This window comes from Triturus cristatus, chromosome 3_2 (genome assembly GCF_964204655.1).
Source record: "Triturus cristatus chromosome 3_2, aTriCri1.1, whole genome shotgun sequence".
In the NCBI taxonomy this organism is placed as follows: Eukaryota; Metazoa; Chordata; class Amphibia; order Caudata; family Salamandridae; genus Triturus; species Triturus cristatus.
In genome coordinates, this window is record NC_140584.1 from 376,612,767 (window position 1) to 376,626,269 (window position 13,503).

General features: G+C 43.9%; 1 protein-coding gene across 1 annotated transcript in view; it reads left to right on the forward strand.

Moving 5' to 3' along the window:
- Positions 1-13,503, forward strand: part of EPHA10 (EPH receptor A10) — a 1,455,844-nt gene that overhangs the window by 986,487 nt on the left and 455,854 nt on the right. The gene's annotated exons all lie outside the window — the stretch shown is intronic.

Here is a 13,503-nt window from a genome sequence, read left to right on the forward strand (position 1 = left end):
CACAGATGTGGGAGTCTTGTATCACTGTCAATCAGCCTGTTAGTATTTTAGGTTTCTGCATTCTTTGCCTTTATATTCCACTTATTAACGTTTGTCAATTGGGGGGGTGGGGGGTGCGGCGTTAAACGAAAGTAAATAAATAAATTCCATAAATTACTAATGTTATACTTTCTGTACACTGCATTTAAAAGCAGACTGCAATTGCTGGCATTGACTTGGCAGCGCGCGACAGTTACCCGCGTTAATCACTGGCTGTTGTGTCTCGAGCTGTTTGAGAGACGAGGAAGGAGCATTTGTTTCAGGTAATTGAGAGTTGTGGTTGAGTGATTCAGAATGAAATGAGATTCACCCTAATGTGTTTACACTATCGACAGAAAACTGTAATCACTGCAATATTTTGGCTAAAGCTCATGATTAATTGCGAGTGTGAGTCACATGAAAATGCCTCATTTCACGTGTTGTGGAACAAGTAGTCCGTTTGAGAGATGCAGGCAGCGTCGCTGATTTCCATGGGCAGCCGTCAGCGGAAGAATATCATTCACGTTTCATCACTGTCATTCAGTGTACTCCAGCCGTGTTATTGCTAAGCGTTCTGCCGCTCCTAAATACTTTTTCTTGCCATCTTAAAAAAGCCAAAAACAACATCAAAACAGAGATGTTGCAGAAGGAGGAGCATATGTACATGTCAGCGCGCGGAGCTACTTCAAATTTGCCCGCGCTGTGGTCCGACATTTTCAAAACACAGGGATGCGCCGTATTTACTACAATACGTTGCACCCTTGTGTTTTCCGTATTTACTACAATACGGTGCACCCCTGTGTTTTCCCTAGCACTGGTGCTAACGTTAGCTGCCTCGTGCCAACGTAGGCTGTGTGCCCTGTAGTGCAAAGGTGCCTGCGTTGAAGGGAATTATTTTTTATGTAAGGAAGGCGTCCCTTCTTGCAAATAAACAATCCATATATTTGTTACTTATATGTGTGATGCAGCACACATAGAAGTAGCCAATCGTCGTTATTTAATGATTGTTTGTGCAGGAAGTGACACCTTCCGGCACATAAACAATCATTAATGCTCTTTCTATGTGTGCTGCAGAATGCAGAACAAATAGAAAAAGCAAAAACAAGGAGAAATAGAAGCATTTCTCCTTGTGTGACATTCTGACGCCTGATCTTGCATGGCATTAGTTTTTGGCGCTGAGACAGATTTACACCTCCTTGTAAATCTTGGGCCGCGTCAAAAAGCAATGGGTGTTCTGCTGGAACACCCACAGCAGCACCCACTGCATGCTCTTTTCACGCAGCTACCTGCATGAAAGGGTAACATATTTACAAAGCGGCGTTAAGCCACAAAAAGTAGCTTAATGCCACTTTGTAAATATGATGTAGGGAATTCTGCCATCGCAACGTCAAAAAAAGTGACGCTTCGGGGGTGCTTGGGGCTTGTACATATGCCCCTGGGTCTGCATGCAGGGCCTTAGCCTGGCGAAGCATCCCGCATCGCTGCAATTATGTGCATGAGGTTATGGGCATTTGCAGAAGCTGAAACACATTTACAAAAAGAGAATGTCTAACTCTAGAGCGGATGTAGGATGCCATATCCTTTCACCAGAATATTGCACAAGCTTGGTACCTGAATTTAGCCTACGTTGCAGTACTGGTCCCAGTATTTCATCCCAAAACACACTTTCTCCATATTTTATACAAATGTCTTTTCCTGCGTAAATGCGGGGCAACTTTTCTTTTAAAAGCCATCGTAACTACCCTTATGATTTCTAACATCATACAACAAAATATCGGGTCTCACTCTCGCTTGAATGCTCACAAAAGCATCTTTACCATCCATTAGAGCGCTTTTATTTAAGAATCAGAGAACTGTAGCACATCTATTGTCTCCTCAAGGAGACACAATCACTGCTGAACAGGCTAATTAGTTCCCAAGTAATGTCAGCTTTCTTTTGAGTCTTCCTCCGAGATTAATATGAGTTAAGAGAAAGGCATCTCAAAAACGCCTTGGTCCTTCTCTTCCATGACTTCAGAGTAATAGGAAAACATATTTAATTTGAATTTAATCTGACTCTATTTGTATTGTATTGTATTGTATTGTATAGGATTCTTGTATAGCGCAGCTGTCACCCAACGGGTATCCTGGCGCTTAGAGACCACGATGGATTAGGTCAACGAGAACCAGCTGAACTATTAATCAGGTGTATTACTTCCTATTCCTGGCAAAGAGACTCTTCCTGAAACCCATCAGGGAGTCTGCTTGTCTAATGTTTTGAGGTAACTCATTCCAGAGACATGATGCTGCTGTACCAAAGGCCCTGCCTCCCATCCTGGCCAACTTGACTCTGGCAATGGATACCAGGCTTTGACTAGTAGATCGAAGACGTCTTTTGGGCTTGTACCAGGAGAATCTCTCTTGCAGGGCTATCGGGCCAATGTTATGTAGTGCTTTATATACCATACATAGAGACTTGAAACTGATTCTGTCTCTGATGAGCAGCCAGTGGAGGTCCCTCAGGGCCAGGTTAGCAGAATAGCTACGCTGTCTATTAAGACCTAATTTGGCTGCCATGGACTGGACTCTTTGCAGCCCCTGCAAGATGTACTGAGGGGCACCCAAATACAGGGAGTTGCAATAGTCCAGTCTACTCAGGATTATGCTTCTAACCACCAGGGGTCTAGCCTCACTGGGTAGAAGAGGTTTGTATCAATTACTGTGGTCTATTTCAAAAAGATTTCTGGTCACTCATTCTTGAAACTTTCCATTGATACCAAATGTGCCAGGTGCATGGATTCAAATCGAGCCCACCTGTGGTTGTGGTCTGTTTTGCTGTTTGCTCATGCAATAAGTCCAGAGCGGAGCTGGGGTTCATCCAGGTTTCCGTGAGTAATGTGATGTTGGGGTTGACAAAGTCAAGCAGGTCCCAGATCTCCACAGCATGTTTATGGAGGGAGCATGTGTTGAGCAGGATGCAGTTGAGGTGGCCAGGTCTGGTTTTTGACAGTCATGCGGTGAGTGGGGCAGGTGGGTGGTGGCAGGTGAAGGTGCGGCTGCAGTTTTGGCAGGAAAAAGGGCCTGGGGTGTCTATCAGCGATGCCCAGCAACAGGCAGTGTGGCGTCAGGTGTTGAGAGCATGAAGGGTGCTAGCATCATAACAGTGGATGGTCCAAGAACCAGGAGCAGATCACAGTTTGGGAAAAACACCTAAATCTATCTTGCAGGTGGACTAGAAATAAGCTTTGGCAAACACAGTAGATTTTCGCCTATTAGATGTATTGTCTTTGCCAACATGTTTTAGCCATACTGTACAGCATCTCAAGATGAAAGAGCACAACACAACTGTGGTGTGTGAAGAGAAGCTCATGGACGAGACAGAGTAACATAGAGAGAGGGTGAAAAGCACATGGGAAGACAGCTGAAAAACACATGCACTCTCATGGAGTGCTTAAAGAAAAAGAAAGAATTTGTTCTCTAACGCAAACAACAGAAGCATAGAAGCCAGCAATCAAAGAGAGGGAAAAGAGGCTATGCTCGTTCGGAGGTAGGTATAAACACAAGATTGACAAGCTGATACAGGAATAAGAAGCATTCAAATGAGAATGACAGTTCAATCAATAGTAAGAAATGGGTTCTCTGCAAGGCCCTACATCATCGCCGCTTTAGCGGCAGGAAACTGCCGCTAAAGCGGCGAAAAGGGGCTTGATAATATGCCCTCGTGAATTTCAATAGAAGCCCAGGTTTGATGTCCTTCCCACCAAAACCTTGGCTTCTATTGGAATTCATGAGGGCATATTATCAAGCTCCTTATCGCTGCTTTAGCGGCAGTTTCCTGCTGCTAAAGCGGCGATAATGTTATTGCCGTTCTTGATAATATAGCCCTTTACGTTCTTGGTAAGCCAACAATATGTCTTTCACAACCAGGCAACTTGCATTGTCTGGTAGCCTTGATTTACAGACTGCTGTCCCCACCCTACTCTGTGAAAAGCGTCACTGATAACAGCCGGATCTGGGCACTTCAGGGCTCAAAACTGAAGGGCCCGGGTCAAAGTCAATCAGTGACACTCCCTCTCTTCATGAAGGGGACGACCCCCAAGGGCTTTTCTGGGCTGAAGAGGTCACACCGACAGGGTTGTGAAATTTCTAGCTCGGCAAAGTTCATCACAGGCATCCAGGCACCTGCTCATTAAGCACATGTCTAGCACCTGGCTGCCTGACTTGAACATAAAGTGTCTGACCCTACTGAGCCTGAACGACACTCTTCATGTCTCTTAAAAGGTGAGGAGTTGCAGCCCCTCCACCCTTAATTATAGACCACTGCTGGAGAGAATAATATTAAAGATGAATATAACACATCCCACCCCTTTACAAATGAAGGCAAATCCTGATCCAGTCACCCACTTCAACATCAAGTGTTTTGAATAGATTTTCTTTTGTTATACCATGCTTTCATCTTCTCCTGCATAACAGCTACTTTGTATGCTACATCCTGAACCCGTTTCTTCAGCAACATATCTTTTTTTAAGTGGCTTTATGGGTTAGCGAGTGGCTGTTTGGGGGAGTGTTTGGTTAAGTGAGTTGGGGTGTGAGTGGCTGTATAGAAGAGTGAGTGTCTGTGGGATTGGCTGTATGGGTGAGTGAGTAGCTGTGTGAATGGTTGTATGGATGTTTGAATGGGTATGTAAGTGTTTGTGTAGGTCTCTGATTGAGTGAGTGAGTGGTTGTATGGGTGAGTGGCTCTGTTGAGAGGCTGTATGGCTCAGTGAGTGGGTGTGTGAGTGGCTGCATAGGTTAATAACTGGGTGTCTATCTGTATTGGTGAGTGTATGGCTGTGTGACTGGGTGTATGGGTGAGTGACTGGGTCTATGATCAGGCTCTATGTGTGAGTGAGTAGGTGTATGAGTGGTTTTATCAATAATTGAGTTGTTGTGTAAGTATGGGTCTGTGAATGGGTGTGTGAGTGGTTGTTTGGGTGTGTGAGTGGGTGTCCGAGAGGTTTTATGGGTGTGTGAGTGGTTCTGTGGATGACATCAGTAGATTTCATCAGTGGTTATTTGAGATGTCATCAGGGATGTCACTGACTATGTCATTAGTGATGTAATATGTGAGGTCATACACAGTGCATTGCAGGGATATAAGTCATATTTAGCTCAGGTAACTAAAACTGCTGAATTTCACTGGTTTTGTATGAGTGAAATCTGTGCCTAAGTAAAATGTCCCTGTAACCTTTGGATTTTTCCAGTAAATTTCTATGGTTTTTAAAATTCATTCCCTAACTATAATGTCCCTGTAACCTTTCGTTTTTTAAGTAAATCTGTAAGGTTTGTAAAATTTGTATTTCTTAAAGTTAACCTGTAACCTTTGACATTGAGTGTGTGAGTGATTGCATGAGTGTCTCAGTGGGTGCCTGACTCTGAATAGGTTTGTAAGTGGGTGTGAGAGAGTATGAGTGGGGCTGTTCGTGGGTATATGAGTGAGAGGGCCTATGAGTCTGTGTGTTTGTCTCTGAGTAGATATGTGACTGGGTGAGAGAGAGTAGAAGTGATTCTGAGACTGCATGAGTGTCTGACTGTGTCTGTGAATGGGTGTACGTGTTAAAATTCATCTGTGAGTGGGAGCATGAGTGAATGGGTCTATGAGCGGCTGTGAGAGTGTCTGAATTGTTCTGTGATTGAGTGCATGAGTGCCTTAGTGGGTTCTGTTCACTTTCTGCCTTTTCCGCTCACTTTTGAAGTTTATTGTTTCTCTTTCTGTTCATTGTCGTCCTTTATTTTTCCTCTTACTGCTAATTTCTGACCTGTATTTTGCCTCTTTCTGCTCATTTCTGACCTCTTTCTTGTCTCTTTCTACTTGTTTCTTTCTGCTCTTTTCTGGCCTTTATTTTGCTTTTTCTGGATGTTTCTGATCTCAATTTTGACTCTTTCTGCTTGTTACTGACCTTTATTTTGCCTCGTTCTTCTCATTTCTGGTCTTTATTTTGCCTCTTTTTGCTTGTTTCTGATCTCTATTTTGCCTCTTTCTGCTTGTTTCTGATCTCGTATGTTGCCTCTTTCTGCTTATTTCTGACCTCTATTTTGTCTCATTCTGTTTGTTTCTGACCTATATTTTGCCTCTTTCTGCTCATTTCTGATCTAATACGCCTCTTTCTGCTAATTTCTGACATTTATTTCTGTCTTTCTGTTAATTTCTGACCTTTATTTCTCCTCTTTCTTCTCATTTCTGATCTCTGTTTTGACTCTTGCTGCTCGTTTCTGTCCTTTATTGTTCCTTTCTGCTCGTTCCTAACCATATTTCTGCCTCTTTATGCTCGTTTCTGATCTCTATTTTGCCTGTTCTGGCTTGTTTCTGACATTTATTCTGCCTCTTTCTGCTCCTTACTCACCTTTATAGTGCCTCTTTCTGCTCAATACTGACCTTTATTTTGCCTCTTTCTGCTCCTTTCAACTTTATCTTGCCTCTTTCTGCCTGTTTCTGACCTTTAATTTGCCTCTTTCGGCCCATTTTTGGTCTCTATTTTCCCTCTTTCTGCTTGTTTCTGACCTTTATTTTGCCTCTTTCTGCTCGCTCCTGATCTCAAATTTGATATTTCTGCTAGTTTCTGACCATTATTTTACCTTCTTTCTTCTCGCTTCCGATCTCTAGTTTGCCTCTTGCTGCTCGTTTCTGTCCTTTATTTTGCCTTTTTTCTGCTAATTTCTTTACCTATATTTTGCCTCTTTCTTCTAATTTCTGATCTCTATTTTGCCTCTTGCTGTTCGTGTCTGGCATTTATTTTTCCTTTTCTGCTCATTTCTGACCTTAATTTTACCTCTTTCTGCTTGTTTCTGGTCTCTATTTTATATCATGCGGCTTGTTTCTGACCTTTGTTCTGCCTCTTTCTGCTTGTTTCTCTCCTTTATCCTGCCTCTTGCTGCTTCTTTCTGTCCTTTATTATGCCTTTTTCTGCTAGTTTCTGACTCTAAGTGACATCTTGCTGCTCATTCCTGATCGCTATTTGCCTCTTGTGGCTTGTTTCTGTTTTTCTCTGCCCCTTTCTGATTGTTTCTCACCTTTATCATATTCTGCTCATTGCTGACCTTTATTTTGCCTCTTTCTGCTAGTTTCTGACCTTTCTTCTGCTTCTTTCTTCTTGTGTCTTACCTTTATTCTGCCTCTTTCTGCTCATTGCTGACCTTTATTCTACCTCTTTCTTCTTGTTTCTCACCTTTATTTTGCCTCTTTATACTTGCTCTTTACCATTATTTTGCCTCTTTCAATTAATTTCTGACCATTATTCTTCATCTTAATGTTTGTTTCAGACCCTCTATTCTGCCTCATACTGCTCATTTTTCACCTCTATTTGCCTCTTTCTGCTCGGTGCTGACCTTTATTCTCCCTTAACTGCTTGTTTCTAACCTTGTTTCTCCCTCTTTCTGCTTGTTTCTGACCTTTATTCTGCGTTTTTTCCTCATTTCTCACCTTTCTCATGCCTTTTTCTGTTTGTTGCTGACCTTTAGAGTATCCTTTCCTGCTTGTTTATCTCCTTTATTTGACCTATTTCTGCTCATTTCTCACCTTTTTTTCCTCTTCCTTCTCATTTGACACCTTTATTTTGTCACTTTCCGCTTGTTTCTCACCTTTATGTTGCCTCTTTCTGCTAATCTCTGTCCTTTATTTTGCCTCTTTCTGCTCGTTTCTGAACTATATTTTGCCTCTTTCTGCAGTTTCAGACCTGTTTTGAACTCTTTCTGCTTGTTTCTCACCTTTATTTTGTCTCTTTCTGCTCATTTCTGACCTTTATTCTGCATCTTACTGCTCATTTATCACCTTTATTTAGCCTCTTTCTGCTAGTTTCTGACCTTTATTTTGCCACTTTCGGCTTGTTTCTGATCTCTATTTTGCCTCTTTCTGCTCCCTTCTGAACTTTATGTTGCCTCTTTCTGCTCATTTCTCACCTTTATCATGCCTCTCTCTGTTCATTGCTGACCTTTATTCTGTCTATCTGCTTGTTTTCACCTTTGTTTTTCCTCTTTCTGCTCATTTCACACCTTTGTTTCGCCTGTTGCTGCTCCTTGCTGACCTTTATTCTGCCTCTTTTTCCTAGTTTCTGACCTTTATTTTCCTTCTTTCTACTCGTTTCTGACTTTTATTTTGCCTCTTTCTGCTCATGTCTCACCTCTGTCTTTCCTCTTTCTGCTTGTTGCTGACCTTTATTCTGCCTCTTTCTGCTCATTTCTCACCTTTAGTTTGCCTCTTTCTGCTTGTTTCTCACCTTTGATTTGCATTTTTCTGCTTGTTGCTTACGTTTTTTTGCCTCTTTCAGCTAGTTTCTGACATTTATTATTTCTCTTTCTGCTCATTTCCAACCTCTATTCTGCCTCTTTCTGCTCATTTGTCACCTTTAGTTTGCCTCTTTCCGCTTGTTTCTCACCTATGTTTTGCATTTTACTGCTTGTTGCTTACGTTTTTTTGCCTCTTTCAGCTAGTTTCTGACCTTTATTCTTTCTCTTTCTACTTGTTTCCGACCTCTATTCTGCCCATTTCTGCTAATTTCAGACCTTTATTTTTCCTTTTCTGCTTGTTGCTGACCCTTATTCTGCCTTTTTCTGTTTGTTTCTAACCTTGATTATGCCTCTTTCTACTAGTTCTGACCTTTATCTTGCCTCTTTCTGCTCATTGCTCACCTTTATTCTGCCTCTTCCTACTAATTTTTTACCTTTATTCTGCAACTTTCCGCTCATTTCTGACTTCTATTCTGCCTCTTTATGCTTGTTTCTCACCTTTATTTTGCCACTTTCTACTCATTGCTGACCTCTATTTTGTTTCTTTCTGATCATTGCCTAGTCACAGACCTAGTCTGAGACTCATGCACTGTCTCACATACCTACTCAGAGACTTATGCACCCACTCACAGACCCACTCAGACACTCATGCACCCATTCACAGACTCTCACAGATACTCAGTCACCTGCTCACAAACCTACTCTGAGACTCATGCACCTACTCACAGACCCACTCACACACGTATGCACCCATTCACAGACTCACTCAGATACTCATGCACTCACTCAAAGACCTACGTATACTCCTGTACCCACTGACAGACCCACTCAGAGATTCATGCACCCACTCACAGACCCACTCAGTGAATCATGCCTCTACTCACATACCTACTGAAAGTCACACACCCACTCACGGAGCCACTCAGACATCATGTACCACTCACAGTCCCACTCAGAGACTCATACACCGACCACTCACAGACCCAATGAGACACTCATATGGGGACTGGACTCACAAACCCACTCAGAGACTCACTCAACTACTCACAGACCCACTCAGACACCTACTCACAGACTCAAGGAGTCACTCACAGACCCACTCAGAGACACATGCACTCATCCACAGACCCCCTCAGAGACTCATGCACTCACTCACAGACCCACTCATGCAACTACTCACAGACTCACACACCCACTCTCAGACCCACTCAGAAACTCAAGCACCCACTCATAGACCCACTCAGAGACTCATGACCTCACAGACCCACTAAGAGACTCATGCACTCACTCACAGAATCACTCATAGACTCAGGCACTCATGTACAGACCTACTCACAGGGTCATGTACTCACTCACAGACTCACTCTCAGACTCACACACCCACTAACTGACTCACTCATCGACTCACGCACCCACTTACTGACCCACTCAAACACTCTCTCAGCGACTGACCTATACAGGTATAGAGGGACTCCCAAATCCACACTGACATTCACTCACAGACCCACATAGACACTCACACATACACTCAAACACCCTCTCAGACACTCACGCACCCACTCAGACAGCCACTCACACCAAGAGACACACTTATGAAGCCACTTCTATACCCACTGAGACACACACTCACTGCCAGACCCACTGAGACACTCTCATACCCACTCACAGACCTACTGAGGCACTCATGCCCTCAATCAAACACTCACTGTCAAAAGTTACTGGTTACAGTAGGGAATATTTTCCTTTTTAAACCTTTAAAATTCACTTAAAAATCAAATATTTTAGTGATGTTATAGTTAGGAAATAACACAAAAAAAATGGAAAGTCAATATAAGACCAAAGGTCAGAGGAACGTCATAGTTAGTATAAAGAATTTTTAAAAACCTTAGAAATTCACTTAGAAAAAACAGGGTTACAGGGACGTTAGAGTTAGGCTCATATTTCACTCATAGAAAACCATGGAAAATGAGCAGTTCTAGTTACCTTCTCTAACTATAACATATGTCCCCGCAATGCACTGCTTATGATCTCAAATATTACACAACTCATGGCATGGTCAGTGACATCACTGATGACATCTCAAATGACATCACTGATGACATCATCCAGTAAGTGTGTTTTGAAAGAATTTCTGAGATTTAAAGATATATACTAAGCTACTGCATAAGTTAAATTATTATTAGTTTTGTACTACTAATGAGTGATACTGTTTCTAACATATGTCATCTGAGTGGCTGTGTGACTATCTGTATCAGTGCAGGCACTGGCTGTGTAAGTGTTTTAATTAGGGTCAGATTTCACCCATACACAACCAGTGAAATTTGGCAGTTATAGTTACCTGAGCTAACTATAACTTATGCCCCTACAATGCACTGCTTATGACCTCACATATTACATCACTTTTGACATGGTCAGTGACATCACTGATGACACCACTGATGATATTTCAAATGACATCACTGATGAAATCAAGGATGACAGCATCCAGTGAATGTTAGTATTTTGTGAGACTTTGTTTGTAAAACATATATCCTAATGTACTATAAAACTTAAAGTTGTATACTATGTGTACTACTAATGAGTGATACAACTTTTAATATATATCAAGTGAGTAGCTGTGTGACTGTATGTATCCTTGTGTGTATGGGTATGTGAGTGGCTATATAAGTGGTTGTGTAAGTAGCTGTGTGGGTGATTAAGATGCTGTATGAGTGGCTTTATTGGTGAGTGAAGAGGTGTGCCAGTGGATGTATTGGTGAGTGAGTGGCGGTGTAAGTGGTTCTATCAGTGTGTAAGTTATGTGTGCAGTGACTGTATGGGTGAATGAGTGGATGTCTGAATGGCTGTATGAGTAAGTGACTGGGTGTGTAAGTAGCTGTATGGGTGAGTGAGTGGCTGTTTGAGTAGGCGTTTTGTTTATTGACTTTGTGTGTGAGTGACTGTATTGGAAAGTGAGTGTCTGTGTGAATGGCTGTATGGGTGAGTACAAGAATGTGTAAGTGCTTGTATGGATGTGTGAATGGGCATGTAAGTGGCTGTGTGAGTGAGTGTAGGAGTGCTTCTAAGGGTGAGTGAGTGGCCATGTTAAGAGGCTGATTAGGTGAGTGAGTGGGTGTGTGACTATGTAGGTAAATAAATGGGTGTGTGAGTAGCTCTATAGGTGAGTCTGTAGTTATGTGGCTAGCTATATGGGTGAGGAACTGGTTGTATGAGTGGCCGTATGGGTGAGTGAATGGTTGTGTGAGTGGTTGTACAAGTGAATGAGTGGGTGTGTGATTGGCTCTATGGAGGAGTGAGTGGGTATGTGAGTACTGGTATAGGTCTGTGAATTGGTATGTCAGTTGTATGGGTGTGTGAGTGGGCATACAATAGGTTGTATGGGGGTATGAGTAGGTATGTTAGTGTTTCTGTGGATGATGTCATCAGTGATGTCATTTTAGGTGTCATCAGTGATGTCATCGACCATTTCATGAGTGATATAATATGTAAGGTCATAAACAGTGTTTTGTAGGGACGTAAGTTATAGTTAGCTCAGGTAAATATAACTGCTGATTTCACTGGAGTGAAATCTGGAGGTAAGAAGAGGGGTAGTTGGCCCCTAAGGACATCCTTGTGGGCCAACTACCCCTCCTGTTACCTCCAGCAAGTCCCACACAGTGGGTTTGCTGAGAGGTTTTTGGTGGCCACACCCCCTTTCTCCACCACTCTGCAAACACACCTCCTGGCAGATGACTAGTTGTGGGATGAAGTCCTCTTGGGTCTTGAGAGTTCTTGGGGGCCAACAAGCCCTCCTGTCACCTCCATATCAACCCACACAGCTGGATTGCTGAGAGGTCATCAGAGGCTACACCCCCTTTTTCCACCACTCTGCCAATGCGCCTTCTGGTGCACTGATGCTTGGGGGATGAAGTCCATTTCAGTCCTGATGCCCTCAGGAGGCAAGGGGCCCTCAACCCCCCTACCAGCCGTGCGCCATGAGGCAGGTTTGCAGAGTGGTGGAGAAAGGGGCAGAGCCTCCGACCACCTCTCAGCAATCCCACTGTTTGGGGCTAAATGGAGATAACAGGAGGTGTACTTGGACCCTAAGGACCCTCAGCAGCCAAGAGGACTTCATCTCCAAACCAGGAACGTACCAGGAGGCGCATTTGCAGAGTAGTCGAGGAAAGGGGCAGGGGCGGCGATTTGCCAGCTTTTTTTTCTCTTTTTTATAGGAAGTGGGGCTGCATGACCCCCATTCCCTGAGCCACTTTGGGCCTCGGGGATCCCTTCCCCCAGGGCCGGACTCTTTTAATTTTTTTAATTTGAAAAACAGGAGGGGGGCTCACGGCCCTCCTCCCAGGCCTATTTCAACCCGGCCTTTCATTTTTTTAAAATGAATTAAAGGAAGGTGGGGCACGTGGCCCCCCTTTCTTCGGCCGTCCCCTGGGGCATGGCCATCTCACTGGGGACCGTGGGTGGAACCTGAAGGCCCCTGTGGTCCTGGCTAGCTCCTGCCTCCTGGGGAGCCAGCATTGCTTTTTACCCACAGGGAGCTGCCAACAGCTCCCTGGGTGTAAAAAATACTGTGTACTCCGCTTTGTGTAAGTGAGAGCATAATGCTCTCGCAGTGCTCCCACCATCCCATAGTAAACTGCAAGGTCCAGGGGGTGAGTACCCTGGGACATTGCTGGAGCCAGCCCGCGCACCCCTCCTCCCATCTTGTATGTAGCCCTGGGGAGGTGGTGGTCCCCAAGGCCTGGGGTCCGCAACGGACCCCCTTCATTAGTGTATTAGTCCCCCGGGGAGATGGCGGCCCCAGGGCTGCATGGGTGGACTGGAGCCATCTTCACCTCATTATTTATTTCCCCGGGGCTACAGGGGAGGCCATAAGGCCTCCTTACTTATTTTTTTTCAATATGCATGTGCCCCGAGGAGGTGGCGGTCCCTGGGGCAGGGTGAGCCCAAGCCCCCCATACTAATGAAATTAGCACAGCGAGGTGGCAGTCCCTGGGGCTGCGGGTGGGCCCGCTGGGCCCGCCCGCATTAATAATGTAAAGTGCCCCGGGGAGGTGGCGGTCCCTGGGGCTTTGTTAAGCCCTAGGAGGGGGGCCCACACTTGTTAAAAAAACATTTTGCAGCAAATTCATGAATATCGCAAATTAAGCTCAAATATTTTGTTTTTTTAAATACCTATGGAAACTAGGTCCTAACTATACCTAGTGGCAGGACAGGGTAGAATCGGTTTTGTTATAGTTATAGCTA